This window comes from Gorilla gorilla, chromosome 2 (genome assembly GCF_029281585.2).
Source record: "Gorilla gorilla gorilla isolate KB3781 chromosome 2, NHGRI_mGorGor1-v2.1_pri, whole genome shotgun sequence".
NCBI classification, from domain to species: domain Eukaryota; kingdom Metazoa; phylum Chordata; class Mammalia; order Primates; family Hominidae; genus Gorilla; species Gorilla gorilla.
Genome location: NC_086017.1, coordinates 114368909 through 114395830, shown reverse-complemented (window position 1 = coordinate 114395830; position 26922 = coordinate 114368909). Strand labels below are relative to the sequence as shown.

Genomic DNA, 26922 nt, shown 5'->3' with positions numbered 1-26922 from the left:
ACGCTTTCCGAAGTTCGTATTAAACTGCTTTCCACAGTTTAATACGTGAGATCTGCTTATGAACCCTGTGTTGAGTGTATTATACAATTTTACAAACAAGAAGAGTGAGTTTCAGGGAAACAACATAATTTAATCTGCAGTATGAATAGGAGTGTAGAGACATAAACTTGTGTTGTATATTGCCAAACCAGGCACTGTTCTTCCATTGACACATACAGGTGCTCACAAGTTTATAGGAAGAAAAAGACAACTCCAAAATCGCATTTTTTTCTTAATAAGTAAGTAGCTAAAGGCCACAATTGGCCTGCAAATAACAGGAAATGAAGAGAACTCATGTCCAGCTGGAGATAGCAGGAAATATTTCATTTTGATTAAAACAATTTATGTTGTTCTTTCTGTGCAATTAATAAACTTTCAGTCTGGGAATCTTAATTACAATTAACATTAGCATGCCAATTTGCCTAGTGAATATTATGCGAATCATATAAACTAAAGATGCATTAGACTTCAGGCCCTTGGAGCATCAAATAAATGTGAAGATTCCTTTTTTACCTATAATCTGTGGATATTGCAGAAAAAAAAAACAAAAACCATTCAAACAACAAGGGCTTTATAAAGAACACATTCTCAGTAAACATCAAACTGTATATTGCTGAGAAGAACTCAATACTGACAGTTCATTGATTTAGCTGAAACTAAGTCAATTTACTCTTCTAGGTCTCAGTTTCTTCATTTTAAAATAACTGAGGCTTGAGACAGATCGGTCATTTTAACTTTTCCCTTTTTTTTGGCAAAATTTATGGTAAACTCATGTATGTAAAACCAATAAAGCCTCCTGTTTGTCTGGTTAAAGTAGGGTTGAAGGCTATTTCAGACACCTCTTAAGCACCAACTCAGACATTTTTGGACTCACCTGTCTCTTCTCTTTTCAGTTGTCCTGATGAGTAGCTTTACATGAGTTCTCATTACAATGATGCAGACCTGCCAGACAATGCCTTCACTCCGCTCACTCCGTAAGTCACTGGCCTCTAGCTCTGGGCTTCCCTGTCTACACCAAGTCGTGAGTAACCATGGCAAAAAAATGTTGGTCTGCTGGATATGGAAACCACTGGATAAATTCTTCTCTCTTTCTTCTTTTGGAGGAACTGTCTGCAGAGCAGTCATTTAAACAGCCTCTTCAAAGATTATTTTACTAAGGGAGAAATCAGTTGTTCTTGATATCAAGCAATATCCAGTTAAGCAATATATCCCCACATTAGGTCTCCCTCGCCTTCTCTAATTTATTCTGATATTCGCTCACTCCTCCTCCTAGGGATCACACTCTCCAATAGGTTAGTACGAATGAGGCTTTGCTTCAGACTCTATTTTCAGGGAATCCCAGCCTAAGAAAAGACCCTGAGCCATTTTATAAGTCCAAGTTATAACACTTTAGTAACCCCTATAAGAGCAAACAATTCCTGGACTAACCTGTACTAACATTCCATAATTAACAACATACTACCAAAATAAGGTACTAAATAATTCAGTAATATATTTTATTTATTTTACTCTTTCTCCCTCCACTAGAACATAAATCCTATGAAAACATATTGTTTTTGTTTTGTTCACTGCTGGACTTTCAATGACATTAACCATTCTCATTTTCATGTGCTGAGTGTGAAGTTGACAGGATGAGTGAGGACATAACAGATATTCTCTTGCTATACACTCTGTGACTAAATATATGATTTAATTGTGAGAGAAACACAAGCACAAATATTAGTCACAGAGATCTATGTTAGAGAGTTAAAAATGACTAAAACATGTCTTCAGAACTGGTCACCCCCAAGCTAACTACTAAATGTTACTTTAAACTCTTCATTATTTTCAATCCCAAGGGAGAAATGCTTCTTATTTCTTTTAATTTTTTCAATTAAAACATAAAAATGAAAAATGTTCAAAGTTACAAATAGTTTCTTTTGTTCTGTAAAACTACAGACTCATATGCTATTAGTAATAATAGGACATGTGTTCATGTTAAAAACTCTCAATAAACTTGGTATTGATGAAACATATCTCAAAATCATAAGAGCTATTTATGACAAACCCATTGCCAATATCATACTGAATGGGCAAAAGCTGGAGGCATTCCCTTTGAAAACCAGCACAAGTAAAGGATGCTCTCTCTCGCCACTCCTCTTCATAGTACTGGAAGTTCTGGCCAGGGTAATCAGGCAAGAGAAAGAAATAAAGCGTATTCAAATAGGAAGAGGGGAAGTCAAATTGTTTCTGTTTGCAGGTGACATGGTTGTGTATTTAGAAAACCCCATTATCTCAGCCCCGAAACTACTTAAACTGATAAGCAATGTCAGGAAAGTCTCAGGATACAAAATCAATGTGCAAAAACCACAAGCATTCCTATACACCAATAACAGACAGAGAGCCAAATCATGAATGAACTCCCATTCACAAGTGCTACAAAGACAACAAAATACCTGGGAATACAACTTACACGGGATGTGAAGTATGTCTTCAAGGAGAACTACAAACCACTGCTCGAGGAAATGAGACACAAACAAATGGAAAAACATTTTATGCTCATGGATAGGAAGAGTCAATATCATGAAAATGGCCATACTGCCCAAAGTAATTTATAGATTCAATGCTATTCCCATCAAGCTACCATTGACTTTCTTCACAGAATTAGAAAAAACTACTTTAAATTTCATATGGAACTAAAAAAGAGCCCATATAGCCAAGACAATCCTAAGCAAAAAGAGCAATGCTGGAGGCATCACTCTACCTGACTTCAAAATGTACTACAAGGCTACAACAATCAAAACAGCATGTACTGGTACCAAAACAGATATATAGTCCAATGGAACAGAACAGAGACCTCAGAAATAACACCACACATCTACAACCATCTGATCTTCGACAATCCTGACAAAAAGAAACAATGGGGAAAGGATTCCTTATTTAATAAATGGTGCTGGGAAAACTAGCTGGCTATATGCGGGTAACAGAAACTGGACCCCTTCCTTACACCTTATACAAAAATTAACTCAAGATGGATTAAATACTTAAATGTAAAACCCCAAACCATAAAAACCCTAGAAGAAAACCTAGGTAATACCATTAAGGACATAGGCATGGGCAAAGACTTCATGATTAAAACACCAAAAGCAATTGCAACAAAAGCCAAAATTGACAAATGGGATCTAATTAAACTAAAGAACTTCTGCACAGCAAAAGAAACTAGCATCAGAGTGAACAGGCAACCTACAGAATGGGAGAAAATGGTTGCAATCCACCTATCTGACAAAGGTCTAATATCCAGAATCTAGAAGGAACTTAAACAAATTTACAAGGAAAAACCAAACAACCCCATCAAAAAGTGGGCAAAGGATATGAACAGACACTTCTCAAGAGAAGACATTTATGCGGCCAACAAACATATGAAAAAGAAGCTCAATATCAAAGGTCATTAGAGAAATGCAAATCAAAATCACAATGAGGTGTCATCTCATGCCAGTCAGAATGGCGATTATTAAAAATTCAGGAACAATAGATGCTAGTGAGGCTGTAGAGAAATAGGAACACTTTTAGACTGTTGGTGGGAGTGTAAATTAGTTCAACCATTGTGGAAGACAGTGTGGCGATTCCTCAAGGATCTGGAACCAGAAATAACATTTGACCCAGCAATCCCATTACTAGATATATACCCAAAGGATTATAAATCATTTTGCTACAAAGATATATGCACATGTCTGTTTATTGCCGCACTAGTCACAATAGCAAAGACTTGGAACCAACCCAAATGGCTATCAATGATTGACTGGATAAAGAGTATATGGCACATATACACCATGGAATACTATGCAGCCAAAGAAAAGAATGAGATCATGCCCTTTGTAGAGACATGGATGAAGTTTGAAGCCACCTTTGTCAGCAAACTAACACAGGAACAGAAAACCAAATACCACATGTTCTCACTCATAAGTGGGAGTTGAACAAGGAGCATTACATGGACGCAGGGAGGGGAAAAACATAGGGGTTGGGGGTTAAGGGGCGGGAGAACGTTGGGACAAATACCTATTGCATGTGGGGCTTAAAACCTAGATGAGCGGTTGATAGGTGCAGCAAACCACCATGGCACATGTATACCTGTGTAACAAACCTGCACATTCTGCAAATGTATTCTGGAACTTAAAATAAAAATAAATAAATAAATAAGTAATAATAGGATATGTGAAAAAATAAATTAGTTTAACTGTAAACACTCCTCTAAATGTTTCTAAAATGGCAATTTTATGTTTACAGGTCAAAATATTAGGTAATGTGTTTTGGGCATATTTGTGAAGTTAGAATAATTTATAACAGAAAAAAATGTAACTTTTACAACAAACTATTTTAAAAGTACTTCATATAGTGCAAACTGCTTTGGGATTGTTGTGTGATTAATCCTAACAGAGTATGATATCTGGGGAAAAATGCTGCAGATAAAATGCATTAGATAGAGTGCTTCAAACAATTTGTTCTCCTTCAATTGATTTTTAGTCATCTAATTAGAATGTTACTCCATGATTTTTGGTAATTGAATATTTAAATATGTGAAATTGCCCTTAATAAAAATGTGTCGACTGATAGTCATAGAGTAAATGCTTTATAGAATCCCTACTATGTGTGAAGAAATGAATCTCCTCTTCAAGGAACCTAATCTTGAGAAACATACTACTGTTGTTAATGGCCACCCAAAGTATTAGTGGAACCAAAATAGCAGGAAAAATAAAAACATGGAGAAAAACAGTCCTCACTGCTGCTCAAATACTCTATGGTTTTATCATCTCATTGGGTGTATCTTACTATCTCATTTAGAGTAAAAGCCCATAGTGCTTTAATCACCTAGAGGGCACTATGCCATCTGGGTCCTCTTTACTTCTTGAGTCTTATTTTTTTTCTTATCACTCTCCTTGTTCATCCTGATGTAGCAACACTAATTTTCTAGTTGTTACCCAAATATATGAGACCTTTTCCCACCCCATGTCCTTTGCACTGGCCTTTCCTCTAAAAAGCCATATAGCTTTCCCCACGTGTCCCACCTCCACCTGTCCCACAAACTTTGCTGAAATGCTACCATCTCAGGAGACTTATCCTAATCCACCCAGTATAAAATTAAACCAAACTTTAAACACTTCTTTGTGCGCTCCAATGTCATTCCTCACATTTAATCTGCAGTATTTACTTTCTAATACATTACGTATTTCGCTTATATGTTTTACTTTTTTCCTACGCCAATACAAGCTAAACTCTATGAAGCCACAGGATTTTATCTTCTTTTATGTCTCCTTTTTTCCTCAATATATCCTCAGTGTCTTGAAAAGTGCCAGGCACAGAAGAGATGTTCAATGAACATTAATTGAATAAAGACTTAAATATAAATAATATGAACTGAAAAGTTTTGATTGCATGAATGATAAATCAAAGAACATAAAAATCTCAGAGCAGCTGGGCGTGGTGGCTCACGCCTGTAATCCTAGCACTTTACGAGGCCGAGGCAGGCAGATCACCTGACTTCAGGAGTTCAAGACCAGCCTGGCCAACATGGTGAAACCCCGTCTCTACTAAAAATACAAAAATTAGCTGGCCGTGGTGGCACACGCCTGTAATCCCAGCTACTTGGGAGGCTGAGGAAGGAGAATTGGTTGAACCTGAGAGGCGGAGGTTGCAGTGAGCCAAGATCATGCCACTGTGCTCCAGCCTTGGGCGACTGTCAAAACAAACAAAAAAACAAACAAAAATAAAAAACCTCTGAGCTGGGTTTGGAGTAATAGTTTTCTAAAATAAATAAAAGCCTGGAAGGAGGGGCCACCAGCGCAAGGCCCTACATTCCATTCCACTTTTCCTGACCCTTCAATGCTGCGGGAGGTGAGCTAGGACACCCAGCAGCAACTCACTGCCACTTCTGACGGCCGTGGAGGTTTCAATATCCTGTCATTTATACTAAACAGTCCTGTGTCTAGCTGATCTGTGTCTAGCTGATGATGATGATGATAGCTAACATTAATGATTTGTGTTCCATGAACCAAGCAGTGTGCTAACTATTTTATGTATTATCTCACTTAATCCTCAGGGGAAACATAAGAAGAGATGCCTGCATAAAAGATTGACAACAGCTGGACTACATGTTTCACTGTTGAACTAGTTCCTCAGGAATCCTGGCTATAGAGATAGCCATGAGAGACTGGATGGCTGTTACAAACCCAGGTCTGTCTTCACAAAGCAAAACTCTCTCTAAGTATAGCTCAGAAGCAAAGATATCACCACCAAGTTTATACTTATAGCAAGTGTCATGTTCCTCAATAGTTTTATTTAAAAATGTGCACATCTTTTGTTGGTGCCTTCTGCATAAATGATAATATTTAACAGAGTATTTATATCTTGATCCAGAATTGACTACTTTTGGCTTTCCTCAATTATGTGAAGGATCCAAAGGTAAAGAGATAGAAAGAAATAAATATGGCAGCTCTTTTAAATTATATGAATGAGCTACTACTACTTCAGTAGAAGGACCTTGTAGCTCAGGAAACACAGAACCTGGAACTGGGAGGTGACATGGACCATCTACAGAACTGCTAAATGAAACTTAAGAAACTGGAAACCTCCAAGAGGGAAATGATTGAGCTTCAGGAAAGAGACTGTTACAATGCAAGAACAGGAATTTGAATCAGCTATTGAAAAATGAGAAGGATAAGGTACAGAAATTACAAAACATTATTGTAAATTGAGCTATTCAGTATTATCATGATATGATATGAAAAGAGTGTGAATATAACAAACTGAAGGAAAGTCTACATCAACCTTTTATGAACAAAAAAGAATTAAAAATAGCTTTAGACATTTTAAATAATGTGGGGAGAGCTGATGGAAAAAGAGGCCTCTGGAAAACTGGTAAGACAGAAGTCAGGAATTTGATGAAATGTATAAAATTATCTTGAATGATTATGAGTATTGTCACAAACAATTCCTAATGGAAAATGCTGATAATGAAGAAGTTTCTTCACCAAATGGAAAAGGATATGTTTTTTCTTCTTTCTCCTCAAAAGAAACCTAGAGAAAGAGAAGATGGTAGTACAGGAACTGTTATCTCAGATGTTGAAGAAGATGCTGGGAAATGAGCAGAGACAGTATCTGGGAACTTTCCTGTGAAACTGTGAGAGAACAGCCTACAAACAGCATCAGAAAACAGTGGGGAATTTTGAAAAGTCATGGAGAAAAACTTGGTAGCCACGTTTCAAAGGTACACTTAGAAAATTTAATGATGAAGATTTAATCTCAAAACAAGACCATGAACAGGAAGCTGAAAAACTCAAATTAGAAATTCAGAAATGTAAAGAAATGATTAAAACTCAGCAGCAACTTTTACAGCAACACCTCACTACTGGTTGTGATGATGATACCACTGCACTATTATGAGACTGTTATTTGGAAGAAAAGGGATGCCACAAATGATGGCCCCTTTTTAAAGAGCAAAAAAATAATTTTCAGAGAGAAAGATGAAGCTTTACAGAAGCCGCTATTCACCTAGGTTTGGAGAGAAACGTGTTTGCAAAAAAAAAAAAAAAAAAGAAAAAAAGAAAAAAACAAGAGCCAGTTGATTAAAGCAACAGCTTTTAGATATGACTACCATTAACCACCAGAACTCAAAAAATGTTAAACTTTTCAGTGTCTTCTGAGGAAGTTCTGATCGGGACAATCTTACAGTGCACTCCAGGCAATGGAAAGGAAACCTCAGTGTGCGCGTAATGGTCTCCAGTTTGCGTGTCTAAACTTACTGAATGTCTTCTTGCTTCACCTTCTACTGAAGATTTCTTTTCAGATGCATTCCTGTGTATCTGAACATACTTCAATAAATGTACTGAATATAACTCCTGAATAAACTGAACCAAATCATGTTGAAAGAGAATCTACAAACGAGAAATGAAGCATGACAGCAAGACCTGCATCATAGGAAGATTACCATATTACATGCTCCCTGACCCACACAATTTCTCGTGGAGAAAAAGATGACTTACCTTAGACATGGGGACTGGAATTTCTTTTCATTAACCTATTCACCACATTTCACTTCTAAGTTGAAGTCAATTATATCCACTAATACAAAAAAAAAAAAAGAAATAAAAAGCTCTGTAAAGTTATTAACATAAGCCGAGCCTTGATATATAATTGCTCTGTAGGTAATAAGAAGGCACCAGAGCTAAGGGGGAGGGTTACATGGTCAGGTCTTTGCTTATAACTTAGCAGTATATCGGCTTTGAGGGGAGGACATTCAGAGGCAGGAAGATCAGTTACACCAAAGTGGCAGCAGAGAAGATTTGAACATATCTACAGAGTAACTAACAATTTAAATTTCTTGTGAAAAGCCATGTTTGCAAAAAACTTTGCCTCAGCAGAACTTGATCCATTCTTGCAGCCCATGGTACTGAGGGTTTGAGGACTAACGGACAGTCTTGTGGCCCAAGAAGCAGAACTCTCTGTGGCATGCCAGACTCCTTCATGAAGAAAATAATCTTGGAATAGCCAAAATATTAATATTTTAGCACCCCTGTATATTTTGATTAATTGCCCAAACAGAGTAATTTAAAATTGCATCATAGAGTCTATACCAGACAGAGAATACTTTATTTACTAAATAATTACCAGTGAAAAATGTGTCTTTCCTCTTTCAATACTGAAGACATTTTGCAAAGCAAGGCCAGAGATTTTGTAGAGTGCTAACACATAATCTCACCTAGCCATGCTTTTGCTTTCTTCCAGGATAAGAGAGAGCATAAGAAAATAGGAAAATGCCAAGCAATAAAAATCTAAGACATAAATAAATAATCCCTCTGAAGAGCTTCTTTATTTGGGTGTTTCGTATTCTGAGATTTAGACCTACGATGACTTGCAAGCTTTGCAAAAGAAAATATATATTCTTGCTTTATTTAGAAGCTGACACATATAGCCAATATGTTGAGTACTATTCCTAATGTTTGGGTGTCATGGAAATAAATATAGGTTGTGATTGGATTTTTTATAGATTGTGATTGGATATTTTTAGTCACAATTTAAAGGTAAAGAGTAATAAAACTGAATATTTTCATAAGTTAGAATAAGAAGTTGAAGGAGTTAAACTTTCTATATATCGAGAAAACAGAATTTAAATGATTCAGGTTTCCTCTACCCAGCCATAGTTTCAAAGTCTGGACAAATGATTTGTATGGCCACAGTGAGAACTCCTGAGGGCACTGCAAGTCATTAAATGAGAATTCTTCAAAATGTGTTCTGTAGTTAACTCAGTTTGAAAAATGACTCGTATTTCCTTTCCCTCTGGAAATTAACAACATGCATTAAACATTAAAGTTTTTGAGAAATCATATAGGAGAAAGTCAACAAAAATAACAAAGAAATTTTAACCTCTTTACATTTGCTTAATTAAGGTTTTTCAAATTTACTTGACAATGGAATCCTTTCATCATGAAACATATTGCCCTCTTCAAGAAACTTGTGGAAAAATTATACCCTGGATCATTATCTGGAGCCAAAATTATATCTTTTTCATTTTAAAATGTCTAACATTGTTCACATTTGTGGTATTGAACACCTAACAATGAATAAACGTGTTTCTCAAATATCTCGTCAAAAATTAGCAAATTGTATAGTGAGCAATAGATCAACATTCTCTTAAGACTTTTTTTGTTCTATTTCATATTCCTTCTTTTTTCTTTCTTCCTGATATTTTCATTTCTATGTTTTTTCCAAAAAAGAAATAACTGCCAGTTTTCAGACACTGCAAGTCATAAAAAAATTCAGTTAGTTTTCATTTCAATGATAAAGTTATGCCTGATCACATTGAAGAATTTAGAAGAAAAGTAATAGAAAATTGTCAGTAATCTAAAAATGAATGACTAAATATTACACAGTATCAGTGCTGAGTAAGACAAATTACTGCCCTCTTAGTATTTACAACTTAAATAATAAAAATATGCAGTTTAGATACAAAAACACATATACATATACAAATATAAATCCAAATACAGAGAGTTTTTAGTATTCTCGAAGTTATTTAATAAATTTCAGGTTTTATCATCATGACTACTCTAGGAAGTGTGCATATATTACGGACTGTCAAACCAGGGCTGAGGGAGGTTATCTTAGCTTGCTATTGTTCACTTATTAGGAGAGAAAATAGGAGTACATAAATAATTTATGTGACTATACTTAAAATGGTTGCCTGGAAAAATCTCAGTTTACCCCTGTTTTCTTGCCATAATAATTAATGTAATTCCTTTTGATTGTCAATGTGCCCAATTTAGACAATAATGCACGTAGTCAGCTATACATCAACAACTAATTTGTTACCCAGTTGAGTATAAGGTGAGGATCATTACATATTACAATGAGTGAATACCTTTTTCAAGAGATTTCTTTCTAATCCTCTAGGATCTCAGGAAGCATGCTAACTGTGTTCTGTCAAAAACAAAATGTTCACTCTAGATCTATCCTGGAAAAACATGGGACCCTCTAATTTAGGGTTAATCTGATTTAGAAGTGATTTTACTACTGAAATTCCTGATGAGATTGTGTGTGTCTGTGTGTGTGTATGTGTGTGTGTGTTGCTGTTCACATAACATTCTTCTTCAAAGGCTAATCTGAAGCATCTCCATTTCATTAATGGAAAATAATTAGATTATTTTAGCCTTCTCTTTTAAGAAGACACCATTGCAAAGTAACACAATTTCCTTGATAAATAACAACTTGATTTCAGATATTTTAGGTGTCTTTAAAACAAAAAGTTGGTTAATTCTACATCTTCTCAGAGCATAGGGAACAATGTTTTGGAATGTTGCCTTGCTCTAAAATACCCTTATCGATGTTAGAGTTACAGAAAGAACTTTCTCAACGCAAGTTTAAATTCGTTTCTGTTACTTGTTGAAGATGTCCAGGTTCTTGGTACCTTGGACAAAGAACTGGACAAAATGCACAAACAAAACAAGGAAAGAAGGAAGCAACAGAAGCAGAGATTTATTGAAAATGAAGGTACACTCCACAGGGTGGGAGCGAGTCTGAGCATACGGGCTCAAGAGCCTGTTACAGAATTTTCTGAGGTTTAAATACCCTCTAGTGGTTTCCTTTGTTTACTTGGTCTACATCCTATGTAAATAAAGAGGATGAAGTAAAGTTGCAAAGTCATTTACTCTGTGTGAGCCCTAGGTAACTGGAGAGGATATTTTCTGTCATAGTTGAAGTGTTTCCATTTGATTTAGTTCTAGAAAGTCAGCAAGAGTAAGACTTATGTTCCCTGCCTCCAGACCCTGTTCTCCTGCCTCATTACTAGTAACAAAGTGAAGTATTTTTATTTATTTAATTATTTGTGCTTTCTAGGAAAATGTTGAAGGATAACACGTTTTTATGGGAAATTCTACACAATGTAACCATTAAGTTCTTAAGGATTGACAGGTGGCCCTGTGAGTCATAATCAAGGTTCTGTTCACTCAAGATCAGATGCTAGAAACTTGTTCAAATGCACTAGCTGGAGAGTGTGAAATAAAATGTATTTTAACAGGTAAAAAGTCATCTTAATAGGTACAGGCAAACTGTAGAAGAAGAAGCTCTTAATCAGTCATCCCCTTGAGTAGCTTCCTTATCTCCCTCCTCTCCTTTATAACCACATACTGTAAAGCATAACCACCTCTGCAACCATTTCGTCACCTCCTACTCAACTCTGAACCCACGACAATTAGCCTTCTGTCTCCATCACTTTGCCATATCAGGTCTCACAAAACAAACAAACAAACAAACAAACAAACAAACAAACAGTGACTTTCACATCAATATATCTCTCAGGAATATAGAAATTCCTCCATGACTTTTAAGTCTCTGCATTGCTTAGCACAAATATTTACTTCATAAAACACTCTTTATTTTTAGGATACAGAGGCTTCTTATTTCCTTCCTGCTCTGGCAGATCCTTCTGTAATTTTTATTTTTATTTGTGGCTTATATTCTTTTACCCGTGCTTATATCGTTAATATCCTTGTTAAGTCATGTGACAGGAAATTAAGTCTTGGGGCTCCCCAAATCACTAAGCTGAAGGGAAAAGCCAAGCTGGGAACTGCTTAGTGCCAATCTGCCTCCCATTCTATTTAAAGTCATCCCTCTGTTCACTGAGATAAATGCATATCTGACTGCCTCCTTTCAAAAAGCTAATCGGAAACTCAAAAGAATGCAACTGCTTTTTTCTCATCTATCTATGAATTGGAAGCCCTCTCCCTGCTTGAGTTGCCCCGCCTTTCTGGACATGATCAATGGACATCTTATATATATATTGATTGATGTTTCCTGTCTCCCTAAAATGTATAAAACCAAGCTATGCTTGCCCCGACCACCTTCGGCACATGTCATCAGGACCTCCTGAGGCTGTGTCACGGGTACATCCTCAACGTTGGCAAAATAAACTTTCTAAATTAACTGAAAGCTGTCTCAGATATTCGGCGTTCACAATCATTTCATATATTCCAAGGTCTCAAATATTATCTATAAGCAAATGGCTTACAACTTTATATTTTTAGCTTTTTGTTAATTCAATACATATTTATTGAATACCTGCTATTTTTTAGGTATAAAGTGGTGAGCAAGACAGTATGACTGGTGCCTTCATACTTTAATGAAAAAAACACACTGAATCAATAAAACTGTGCAAATAAAAATATGCCTATAATAATGATAAGTTCCATGAATAGAAATTGTATAATAAAATAGTATAACAGAATTCTGTACTATCTTTTGCAACTATATTTGCAAAATATAAAATTATTTCAAAATAGAAAGTTTATCAAAAAATGGGCAGGTAAGTAGTCTAATATTTTAGTAAAATGTCTTATAACGTAGTATTATTGCTATGAATTAAACATGATAGCTAAATTGATAAGTGCTTTAGAGTAAATGAATAGGTTATTAATAATAACTGTTTTAGAATAAAAGAATAGGAGATTGATGAATGTTTCAATATAAATGATGGCAATGTGATTGTCAAGTCTAGCAATAAACAAATGTTTTTCTCCTAAAAAAAGGGTATAGCCATTTTTATTTAATCTTCATTTATATCTGGATATTAGAGAATCTCTGAAGTGAATTTCAAGTTGAGACATTCACATGAATTTCAATACATCCACGAGTAAATTATCTTTCTTATTCTAATCTTCTCCTCCTCTACTGTTTCCTGTCTTAGTAAAAGTCAGGGGCAACTTTTTAGAAGTCAAAGAAGAAATCTGACATTTAGCTTTTCCTCACCTAATATATCCCATTAATCAGTTATGCTATTCCTTTTTTTTCCTTCTTCTTCCTCTGTTTTTTTTTTTTTTTGTTTGTTTGTTTGTTTGTTTGTTTTTTGTGGCAAGGTCTCATTCTGCCTCCCAGGCTGAGTGCACACTATCATGCCTGACTAAACTAATTTTGCAATTTTTGTGGAGACTAGGTTTCCCCGCATGTTGCCCAGGCTGGTCTGGAACTCCTGGGCTCAAGCCATCCACCCACGTCGGCCTCCAAAAGTGCTGGGATTATAGATGTGAGCCACCATGCGTGGCCATATACTATTTATTGTAATTACTGAGTCATCTTGAAACCATCCATTTCTCTCAAAATCCAGTACCATAATAGAAGTGCAACTCACATTTTTTCTTTTGATTCTCTGCAAAATCCACTATTTTTGAGGGGATTTAAAAAAAAACCCTAATCTAATCTCTATTGATATAACCAGATTAATTTTACAAGTGCAATCCTGATTACGACATGTTTAAAATTATTTAGGACTTCCCAATAATGTTCAAAATTTTTATCCTGGACTCCAAAGGCCTGTATATTTGGGTCCCCTACTTACCACTTAGGTTTAGCTTATCTCATATAACTCTCTCCAGCACTCTTTTTGTTTTTTTTCTGCTCCACTATAATTGGCTGCTTCCATTTGTCTTAGTCATCCGTATTGTATAGTGTTCATAAAGTTACTTACTCTACTTGGAAATCTGGAATCATTCCCCTACTTTTTATTTTGCCACCTTCTGTTTCTCCTTGTTTCAAGTTATATTGACAGTTGCTGGAAACTATCCCTCACTCATCTCAGCCTCAATATCCCTACGTAAGAAATCTCTGTCATAAGCTTTCATCACAGTCTCAATCTAATTCTTAGTATTGGTAACAATTATATTCAATAAATGTATTGATTTATTTGTCTAGTTGCGTTGTTGTAAAAAAAAAATTAAGCCCTGGGATGATAAAACTAATACGTATCTTCTTTATCATTTTATCCCCAAACAACTATTTGAGAAGAGAAGAATCTAAATTTCCATTTCCTTTTTATTCTCCACCACAGGGATGGGATGGTACTAGAGGTACAGGTCTACCTCAAAGTTTTGTAAGGCAGTTCAGACAAATAGACAGCATGTTCTAGATGACAGATAATAGTGCTAGAAAACAATTAGTACTAAAAGTCAACAGGAAATCTAGAGAATTGAATTGCAATAGCCAATTATGTTGGTAACTGAGACATGAGTAGTTTGCATACATTAATATTAAATAATAATTGAAAACATTTTAGGTAGGATAAACAATTATGAAATTTTTAAATAGATGGCATTGTCCCATCAACTGGGCTCAGGTTCAGCATCAGAATGTAGCTCCTGAGGAAACTAACAAAACCCTAAAAACTAAATCAGAATCTAAGGTAAAAAAAGGAAAGGACAGGACCGGGCGCGGTGGCTCACGCCTGTAATCCTAGCACTTTGGGAGGCCGAGGCGGGCGGATCACGAGGTGAGGAGATCGAGACCATCCTGGCTAACACGGTGAAACCCCGTCTCTACTAAAAGATACAAAAAATTAGCCGGGCGTGGCAGCAGGCGCCTGTAGTTCCAGCTACTGGGGAGGCTGAGGCAGGAGAATAGAGTGAACCCGGGAGGCGGAGCTTGCAGTGAGCCGAGATTGCGCCACTGCACTCCAGCCTGGTGACAGAGCGAGACTCCATCTCAAAAAACAAAACAAACAAACAAAAAATAGGAAAGGACATGAAGAAGTTGGTTATAAAATAGGAGTTCAAGATGGCTACTAGGAACTTAATCAGAAATACACTTATATACCAATCAAAAATCCCAGAGGAACAGAATTCACTTACACCAATCAAAAATCCCAGGAACAGAGGAGCAACAGGAATGAAATGAAGCTAAATGCCAACATGTTGAGTTTAAGATAATTATATCCCATTACCTAAAATCTGGGCCTGCGAAAGTGATCTGTTTTCTAGCTTTCCACCGGCCCAGTCTGGAATGAAGCAGATGAGCTTGATTAATATGAATTGTACTCGAGAGAGCTCAAACTTGTGAGGATCAATGAGAAAAATAAATAATTGTCCTTTAGATGTAAAGGTAATAATCTGAAGAGGGGCTACTCTAGGAGGAAGCACAAAGAACACACTTAGAGAAGTGGTAGATTAAGAGCCATGAGAACTGATTATCAAGCAATAAAATGAAAGCAGCAGAGCAGACAGGAGGTAGATAAGCAGAATAGTGTGTGTGTGTGTGTGTGTGCGTGTGTGTGTGTGCGTGTATGTGTGTGTGTCCAACCTAGATCTCTTTTCCAAATTCCAGATTAACACATTCATCTCTCTACCTAATATCTCACTTGGATATCTAATACACATCTCAAACTCTATGTGACTTAAACTGAAATTATTTCACTCCCTTGCAAATCCTCTTCACCTAAAATCCTCCCAATCTTGTTTAGTAGGAACTTCAAATTTTGCTCCATTCTTTTTCTTATACCCCATGACCAATCCATCAATAAATCCTATGGGATTTAATTTCGAACTATATACACAATCAAAGTACTTCTTACTATTGCTGCTTTTACCATCTGGTCGATGTGCTATCATCTTTTGCCCTTATTGATCTCACAGCTTTTACCATTGATTCTCATGGGTATATTCTTAACACAGTAGCCAGAGTAAATCTTCTAAAACGAAAATCACACCATGTCACTCTTTTTTTTAAAGAAAATGCTTGCAACGGCTATTCATTTTACCCACAGTAAATGCTAAAATCCTTTTTGTGAAACAGTTGTCGATGGATCTCTTGTTTGCATAATAAGCATCCTTGGATGATAGAGATAGTGTCTTCCTCTAGGGCAGAGGAAATATTTGTTTCTGAAACAGGACAATAAAAGATACTGTTTCCTTTCAGGGTAAAAGTTGGCACAGTTTGCTAGCTGCCCCCTCATATGATTGGAAGTTTTGATGGTTAACCTTATGTTTCAATTTTGTTAGACCATGGGGTGCCCAGATATTGGCTAAACCTTATTTCTGAGATGAGATTAGCATTTGAATAGGTTGACTGAGTAAAGCAGACTACCCTCCTCAATGTGGGTGGGCATCATTGAATCTGTTGAGGGCCCGAATAGAACAAAAAGGGGGAGGAAGGAAGAATTTGCTATCTGCCTAACTTATGAGCTGGGACATCAGGCTTCTCCAGCTCTCAGCTTATGACTGTCTGTCATCTGGCTTTCAGGTCTTTGGACTCAGTCTGATCTACGACACCAGCTTTCCTAGGTCTCCAGCTTGTTGACAGCAGATTGTGAGCTTTCTTAGCCTCTGTGTTCACAATAAATCCTACATGATTATAATAAATCCTCTCTGTCTTCTCTGTACATATATATATACACATAAACAGATTATATTTATACACATATAATCATAAATATATGTAAAAATCATATATATAAAATCATAATATAGATATAAAAACCATATCTGTAAAATTATGTATATATGAACCAATAGGATATATACATATATGTGTGTATATATCCTATTGGTTCTGTTTATCTGGAGAACTCTAAGAAAGAAGTTTTCTAAATTCAGGATTTCTCATCTGTAGCTACTATGCTACTGTGTTTGCAGTGTCCATCTGGGCCACTTGATATTGCTTCTGTAAGACTTAGGAAGCGTAAGACACAGGTATGAACATGAAGTGCATACTGCCTGCCTTTCTGTGAGTAATAAAGTCCATTTTCTCTTACGCAGAAGTCTCATTGCTTCTCTCAACACCTCTGAAACTGAGGCAGGCTCACTTATTAGTTTGTAAATTAAGTCAAACCTTAACCCTTAGCAGTCTTTAACAACCCTTACAATCACCTATAGCTGTGCATGAATTAATCCATTGACTCTCTCACGAATCATTCTCATGTCCTATTCAATGTCCTACTGTGTGTTGCATCACTTACTGAGTTCCATCCACAATGCCCCTTTGCTTTCCCTAGGATACTCGTAGTCCTACCTCAGGAAATTTGCAGTAGTTGTTCTTTCTTGAAAAGCTCTTCTCTCAAACATGCACATGGCACTTAACATTGTCATTAAATGAAAAAAAATAGTGTCAGGTGAATCAACAAATAGGATATGTGTAATCTGAAAACTGGGTCATTGTTTTTTTGTTTTATTGTTTTTTTTAAAATTACAATTGGTTTATTCAAAAGAATCTTACTTTTTAAAAAACATACTCTTCCCCCAGTTAACTAGATTCTCTATTTTTTTTAAAATAAGGATATTGAATAACTTGCTTGGCTATTCAGAACTATATTGTTTTTGCTGTCATTTAAATTCTAGGTTGAGACAGTTTAATTCTTTTTTTTTTTGTCTTTTATTATTATACTTTAAGTTCTAGGGTACATGTGCACATTGTGCAGTTTAGTTACATATGTATACATGTGCCATGCTGGTGCGCTGCGCCCATTAACTCGTCATCTAGCATTAGCTATATCTCCCAATGGGTCATTGTTAATCTCATTAACGTTGTAGAGTCTTTCTGTTATTTGACTTGGCTGATTCTCTTCTAGCAGGGAGCATGTTCTTTAGGCAATAAAGCTACTCTCCACACCTAATTGTACATGAAGTTTATGTAAAAATTACCTCTGAAAAGAAGAAGAAAATACAGATTGAGAATGAGGAACAGTGAGAAACATTGGCCAATTGTAAAGTAAACACAATTGCAAACTATTTCTTCTCAAATTTCCACATTATATTGTTGAATTAAAAGTGCTAATTTCAAAAGACAAATTAATAATATGACTTTACTGTTTTAGCTATCAGATAATTTTTTAATCCTTTCAATACTTCTTACCTCCATCTTTGTCAGACTTGCATTTAAATAACCTAATTATCTTGCCGTTCTTGATTGTTTTTAATCCAATGAAAATTAACTTTTAGAATTAACTCTTTAGATCTTGGGACCTGAAATCCAAACTCTTCCTTGGAATTTGATGCAGTCTTCCTGGCCAATGTGCAAATGGACTAAGGAGAACTTTGACAAAATAGTCTTAATATGGACAGTGCTTATTAGATGCCTGCATATTATTCAACATTAAACCAATAGTGAAAACCCTCTTTCAAGCTCATGTGTTCTGTAAGAACTAATGAAATACACTGCAATTAGACCAAAAATTTTAATTAGGGGTAAAAATGGGAGAGCCAAATCTGATTTCTCAGAGAAAATAATGACAAAAGCACAATCTATTATAGGAAAAAGCTTTGAAATAGAACCCATGAAAGTAACTAAGGGAACAAGAGGAAATAATAATCAGGGAGGGAAAACTCTGAAGCAATTAGACATTTTTTGGAACTCTGGAAAATGTGCAAGGCCAGTTCTTCAATAAAAACAGTACAATACTTGATATTTGACAAGTCTTATAGCACTCTTATGTGTAATAATTAAACGTTTGTTGAAGATAAATATGTCCACATATTTTTTATAACAACTTCTGCACTTATTCAATAAATCTCTTTCAAAATAATATAATTGGAAAGCAGATTTTTAAGTCTTTAAAATGCTAACCATTGCCAATAGGGTCCAAATTCTTTGACGAAAGACATCTTGAATAAAAAGTTTGTTTTTCTATTACATTAAAATCTCTGATCACGTCATATGTTGGAATAACTGCAAAACAGATTTTATTTGACAATAGTGTATTCGTCAAAAGCTAGTTGGAATCGCTGGCATTTAGTATGTGATCTGTGGAAATTAGCATTATGGTAGACAGGTTATGGCAGCATAACCTTTTAAAAGAAGGGCTGGCTGTCCAGCTCTGGAGTGCGATCTGAAAACAGCTTCTGGTTGTCAGCTTTTTCAGGGTTTGACTCAGTAGCAGAGGGCTTTCTCCCAAGAGTTACTCTTACCTGTGACCCAGTAAAGCAGGAGAATTAAGGAGGAATTTACAAATGTTTCCCATTAAAAAGCAAACAGCAAGTGTTTTAAGGTACATGAGCAGTAGAGACTCTGCCACAAACTACTCGATTTTGCTGTTGTAGCTCATAAACAGCCATGGATAATACATAATGGATGAGCATGGCTATGTACCAATAAAACTGTATTTATGCACATTTAAATTTGAATTTCATATAATTTTCATGTCAGAAAATATCCTTTTGCCTTTTTTAACTATTTAAAAATGTAAAAAAAAAAATAGTCTTAGCTCACAGACTATAAAAAACATGTGGCAGGCTGACCATATTCTGGTGACCCCTGGTAAAAAGATCTCATCTATTTCAGCCTGTAGTGCGACAGTGTTGTAGACAATCCTTGCTCCAGAGCTCCTCACCAAGTTCTCTGATTATTTGTTTGGCCTTTGATGCACTTTCACTCCTCCCTCTACTCAATCTGTTTTCGTCCCTTCTGCTTACTGATGTTGATCCCTTACCAACATTTTGCATTAAAAACTCAGTCTCAGCATCTGCTTCTCTAGGACCTAACATGTGACGTATACAAATTGATATCATTTGGTATTTTCTCCTCTTAAGATGATATTAAGTTTCATTTTTCATTGCCATCATTGAATCAGAGAGAAATTAAAGAGGGTCAGAATAAGTCTCCCTCTACCCACAGAGAGATCAGCTATGTGTATATAGATGTCTAGAGGAAAAGGAGAAATATATGTGATAGAAAAGGAAGCCACTGGTAAGCTAATTGAATGTTTTAGTCTGATATTTACTTGCCTCAATATAGTCTGTTCATATTCGTTTTGAATTTTTCTTGTAGGACTCTCAAATAGTTGACTCCATTTTCTACCAGACTGCCTTTTATTTTTTAACCTCTACCAATCACCTACTTCCAGTCACCTTTTATTAGACTAAGCAATCTCAGTTACTGCTAGCTATAGATAAAGTTATTTTCCATATATAAAACCTCTTTCCCTTTTCATTATCCTCATTTATACAGTTAGGTCCCCATCCTATCCCTGACATGTTTCTTCCATCTCAACTTTGCCATCACATTGAGGCTCTTCTTGGTCTCTCCACATGTTGCCTATCAAAACTTATTTGCTGTAACCCCGATTCCAAGTGAGTTCTTGCTCTTGGTTATCAACCACTTGCAAAGTATTCAGTATGTTTTAATCATGTATTAAATGTGGACGGTGCTTTTATATTTTTCTACTTCCTCATATTAGCATTTAATACTTTATTCCATAGGAAAGAATTCCCCCTAATAGAATGTCTGGTTATTTGACACCTACAGAGCAGGCAAATTTTGAGCATGGAAAGCTACCTGGTGACCCTCAGTCAAACCATGTGGAGATTTGCCAACAGGAAAGATTAGCCTGGCAGCACACAGTACCGAGTCATAAACTATTTGACTCTAAAACCTGGATATGGCAATCATTGTATCAGTAGCCATAAATCAGGCAATTATCTGAAAGTGGGGAGAAATATGGGGTTCACTTTCAGCACCCCAAAATCATTTCACTTTAACAAGGAAACACACATTTTAATTCATTATTATTTTCATACTTTTTTTCTTTATTCACTGATTCTGAAGAATAACTAGAAATAATTTCCAAACTGTTGTTTACCTTTTCCACCACTCTTTGTAATCAAATTTGCATTTGTCCTTTGCTTTGTGGACAAACAAATGATTAAACATGTTTTCAATTATTCTTCGGTGTGCCATTAGCCTACCTCTTTTTTCCTTTTCTTCCATTTGGTAAATAAAATAAAAATATTTAATATATGTGCTGATATATTTACCTTTGCATTACATTTTCCCCTTTGTTTTTGAAAGAAGTCCCCTTCTTCAGGTAAATAATATCAAATAGAGTAAGCTTGATCAACATTGTTGCAGGAATCCATTTTTCACAGTCAATTAGAGAAGCAGAAAAGGAGGAGCACCACCCTCCTTTCTCTTCCATATCTATTATTTCCAACTGGCCAGGCAAATTGATAGTGCATGTGAAGATGGCTGTGGAATCATGGCAAGCTTGTAACTGTGACATGGTCTATGAAATTCTGCCTGCATACCTATACAACTCCAAGCAATGTTTACAAATTCACACTACTCCTCTAGTAGGACATTTTGAGAGGAAAAATACTTTTTATGAAGAAAATTTAGGGTTTTAATAATATTTCTTTTGATTAAAGCATAATACCAATTTAGTACCCAAATTATTGAAAACATGGTTAAGTTCAAAGAAGATAAATGAAATATCCAAAACCCCATAATAAAATTGAAACTTTATGTGTGCATATATGTGTATACTTGTGTGTATTTGTGCACTCATGTTTACTTGTATTTACATACATAAACTATGAGAATCACTCATGGTGTTCATTTCTCAAATTAATACATAGTCTACTGTGAGACATTGAATCAATTAACTTATGTGTGTATTATATCTTGGAAGCCCAATTGGATATTTTAAATACTGGGCAATTAGAAATGGAATGAGCCGATATATTGGGTAGGTGAATTCTTTATACTAGTTTTGTTTGCTGTAGATCTCTATTTATTTATTTATTTATTTACAATAGCATGTGTATAATCTGTTTTTTCCATCCATTATGTTGGTGCAAAAGTAATTGTGGATTTTGCTATTACTTGTATTTATTTGTAATGCAAAACCCACAATTACTTTTGCACCAACTTAATAGAAAGCATGTTCCATTGGGGCTAGGTCAGCAGTGTATTGGCTCACCACCTCTTCCTCAGATTACCTGATATAAATCAGGTGTTCAGTGACTATCTGTGGGTAGAGGTAGATATATGATTGCAGATTACAATTAGCCTTTCACTGTGCCAGGGTCTGATACAGGCATTGCAGAGCCTCATGTTTACACAACTGAGGACTCTCTTTTTTTTTTTAAACAAATATGAAGACATTAATACAAACTTGCAAGGCATCTTCCAGAGTCTCGGACTTGGCTAGGGAGGTGCCCCCAAAGCTTAAGCTTTATTATTTCTTTGGAAAATTCACCTCTGCTTTCACTATATTTGATATATTAGTTTTAAATATTTTTGTCTTCACACATTCCGTCCTGGTCCATTTTTTTCTCTTTGTCTGCATTTTCTAGCTATATAGATACGATGTTCTATTGTATCTTCTTGTTTGTGAATGAAGAGATTTTATTTAATAAAAAGACATTTGGACATTTGATTTGGTTCTTCCCACGGTGTCTTCTTTTGAATTGCTGTATGTTTTCATATATCTGATAATTGCATTCTGTTTTCTCATACTTATACAAGGAATTCTACACTCACACAGCATTAGAAATTAAGATGAAATGTGTAAAATTCTGTTGTTTCCTGTCCTGAGTGTTTAACCCCCGTATGAAGAATGGAAACGGTTAGATAAGCCAGGGTTGCTTTGCCAGGACCCTGTGCTCATTTGTCTCTGCATCACTAAGACATCTTGGAAGCAATGCTTTCTACCTGACGGCGCTATCCTCATCCCATGCTTTCTACCTGACGGCGCTATCCTCATCCCATGCTTTCTACCTGACGTTGCTATCCTGTCAAGGGGTAATCAAGTTCATGACAATTTTTATTTGTTTTTGTTTTGTAGAGAACTACCATCCAACAGAAATACAATGTGAGTCCCAAAATAGAGCCACACATGTAATTTTAAAAAGTTACTTAAAAAAGTAAGAGAAAACAAATAAAATTAATTTTAGTAATATATTTTAACCCTGAATATATGAAATGATACTATTTGAAAATACATTTTATTGTCACATAATAATTATACATATTTATATGGTATACATGTAATGTTTCAATATGTATATACACATAATCATTAAATCATGATAATTAGCACACACATCACCATAGATATTTATCATCTTTTTATTGTAAGAATATTCAGAATTCTTCTACTTATTTGAAATACACTATGCATTACTGTTATTGTCACCATACTATGCAAGAGTACCAGAAATTATTCCTTCTATCTCACTGTAACATTGTACCTGTTGACCAACCTCCTCTCATCTCCCCTAACCCCCCTCTCCTCAGCTCTAGAAACCACTGTTCTACTCTCAACTTCAATGAGATGAAGATTTTTGATTCCAAATATGGGTGTGATAATGAGGTGTTTGTCTTTCTGTGCCTAGCTTATTTCACTTAACATAATATCCTGCAGGTTCATCCAAGTTGTGTCAAATGACATTTCATCCTTTTCATGGCTGAATAGTAGTCCCTTGTGTGTATACATACCACATTTTCTTTTAAAAAAATAATTTCAACTTTTATTTTAGATTCAGGGGGTATATGTGAAGGCCTGTCACATTAGGACACTGTGTGATGCTTAGGTTTGTTATACAAATGACACTGACACCCAGTGAGCACACCCAATAGGCAGTCCTCTCAGGCCTCACCCCATTTTTCTTTCCCTATTCCACTAGTCCCCAGTGTCCATTGCTTCCATCTTTATGTCCATGGGTACTGAGTGCTTGGTTCCCATGTATAAGCGAGAAATGCAGTATTTGGTTTTCTGTTCCTGTGTTAATTGCCTAGGATTCTAGCCTGCAACTGCATCTATATTGATGTGAAGGACATGATTTCATTCTTGTTTATGGCTAGGTAGTATTCCATGTGTACGTGTGTCACATTTTCTTTTTCCAGTCAACCTTTCATGGGTGCCTAGGTTGATTCAATGTCTTTGCTATTGTGAGTAGTGCTGCAATGAACATATACATGTCATAACATGCCTTTTAGGCAGAAAGATTTATTTTCCTTTGGGTTTATACCCAGTAATGAAATTGCCGTGTAAAATATCAGGTCTGCTTTAAGATTTTTGAGAAATCTCCAAACTGTTTTCCACAGTGGTTGAATTAATTTACATCGCCACGAACAGTGTGTAAGCATGTCATTTTTTTCCACAGCCTCTCCAACATCTGTTATTATTACTTTTTTTTTTTTACTTTTTAGCAATAGCCATTCTGACTGGTATGAGATGATATCTCATTGTGGTTTTGATTGACATTTCTCTTACGGTGAACTTTTTTTTTCATATGTGTGTTAGTCACTTGTATGTCTTTTTTGAGAAGTGCCTGTTCATGTCCTTTGCCCATTTTAAAATGTTTTGTTGTTATTGTTTGTTTGGGTTTTGCTTGCTGATGTGTTTAAGTTCTTTATAGATTCTGGATATTAGACATTTGTCAGATACATAGTTTGTGAATATTTCCTCCCATTCTATAGGTTGTCAGTTTACATTGTTAACAGTTTCTTTTTCTGTGCAAAACCTCTTTCATTTAATTAGGTCTTACTTGCCAACTTTTACTTCTGTTGGAATTACTTCTGAGGACTTAGCAATAAATTCTTTGCCTAAGCTATCTAGAATGGTATTTCCTAGGTTTTCTTCTAGAATTTATGTAGTTTGAGGTCTTATATTTAAATATCTAATCTATCATGAGTTAATTTTTGTCTATGGTAAAAATGGGGTGGGGGGGATTCAGTTTCATTCTTCTGCATATGGCTAGCCAGTTCTTCCAGTACTGTTTATTGAATAAGTGGTCCTTTCCCTGTTGTTACTTTTTGTTTACTTTTTTCAAGAATCAGTTGGTGGTAGGTGTGCAGCTTTATTTCTGGGTTCTGTATTCTGTTCCATTGGTTTGTGTGTCTGTTTTAGTACTACTACCATACTGTTAGAGTTACCATAGCCTTATAATGTAGTTTGGAATTGGGTAATGTCATGCCTTTGAAACGGTTCTGAACCTATAAATTGCTTTAGGAACTTTGGCAATTTTAATAATATTGTGTCTTCATTCCATGAGTATAAAATGTTTTCCCATTTATTTGTGTCATCTCTGATTTCTTTTAGCAGTGTTTTATAGTTCTCCTTGTAGAGATCTTTCACCTTTTTTGCTAAATGTATTCCTTGGTATTTTATTGTTTGTGGCTATTGTAAATAAGTTTTCATTCTAGATTTGGCTCTCAGCTTCAAACCTGTTGGAGTATAGAAATTTTTGTACATTAAATTTGAATCTTGAAACTTTACTGAAATTGTTTATGGGTTCTAAAAGCCTTTAATTGAGTCCCTAGTATTTTTAGGTATGCAAGAATATCATCTGCAAAGAGAGAGAGTTTTTCTTCTGTATTTATTTGAATGCCTTTTTTTTCTTTCTCTCGTCTGATTGCTCTGGCTAAGACTTCTAATACTATGTTGAACAGGAGTGGTGAGAATAAACATCCCTTATTTTGTTCCTGTTCTTAATAGGAATGCTTCCATCTTTTGCCTATTGAGTATGATGTTGGCTGTGGATTTGTCATAAATGACTCATTATTTTGAGGTATATTCCTTCAATACCTAGATTGTTGAGAGTTTTTATCATGAAGAGATAAAAGATGTCAAAGACATAAGAGATGTTGGAGTTTATCAAAAACCCTTTTGCTTCCATTGAGATGATCATGGGATTTTTGGGTTTAATTCTATTTATAGGGTGAATCACATTTATTGATTTGTATATGTTGAAGCAACCTTGCATCTCAGGGATAAAGTCTACTTGATCATGATAAATTAACTTTGAATATTCTGCCAGATTAGGTTTGCTAGTATTTTGTTGAGGGTTTTTGCATATATGTCAAGGATATTGGCCTGTAGTTTTTTTATTGTTGTGTCTTTGCCAGGTTTTTGGCATCAGGGTAATGCTGGCTTCATAGAATGACTTAGAAAGGAGGCCTTCCTTGATTTATTTTTTTGGGGGGGCGGGAGAGCAGAATGTCTTCAGTAGAATTGGTACCATTTTTTCTTTGTATGCCTTGTAGAATTCAGTTGTACAGTCATCTAGTCTAGGGCTTTTTCTTGATTGGTAGGTTTTTTATTAATGATTAAATTACAGAATCTATTCAGAGTTTCAGTTTCTTCTTGATTCAATTTTGGGAGCTTGTGCGTTTCCAGCAATGTATCCATTTGCTCTAGATTTTCTAGTCTGTGTGCCTAGAGGTGTTCATTATAGTCACTGAGGACCCTTTGTATTTCTGTGAGATCAGTGGCAATGTCACCTTTGTCATTTCTGATTGTGCTTATTTAGATCTACTCTCTTTGTTTCTTTGTTAACCTAGCTAGCCGTCTATTGATCTTGTTTGTCTATTTAAATAAGCAGCTTTTGTTTAAATTGATCTTTTGTAAGAGTTTGGGGTCTCAATTTCATTCAGTTTTACTCTGATTTTAATTAATTCTTTTTTTATACTAGCTTTGGGGTTATTTTTTTCTTGTTTTTCTAGTTCCTGTAGGTGTGATTTTAGTTCATTAAATGAGATCTTTCTAACTTTTCAATGCAGGCATTTAATGCTATAAACTTTCTTTTAACACTGCTATTGCTACATCTCGTAGATTTTGGTAGCTGTGTCTCTGTTTTCATTTATTTTAAATAATATTTTTTAATTTCTGCCTTAATTCTGTTGTTTACCCAAAAGTAAGGCAGGAGCAAGTTGTATAATTTGCATGTACTTGTATCATTTTGAGTGATCTTCTTGGAATTGGTTTCTATTTTCTATTGGTTCGAGAGGATGGTTGGTATGATTTCCATTTTTTTTTTTAACTTATGAAGCCTTGTTTTATGGCTAAGAATGTAGTTGAGCTTAGAGTATGTACTGTGT

At 35.4% G+C, this 26922-nt stretch overlaps 1 pseudogene; it reads left to right on the top strand.

Annotated features, from left to right (window-relative positions):
• The first annotated feature begins 6215 nt into the window (after positions 1 to 6215).
• On the top strand, positions 6216 to 8059 carry LOC109026209 (afadin- and alpha-actinin-binding protein-like; annotated as a pseudogene).
• The last annotated feature ends 18863 nt before the right edge of the window (positions 8060 to 26922 follow it).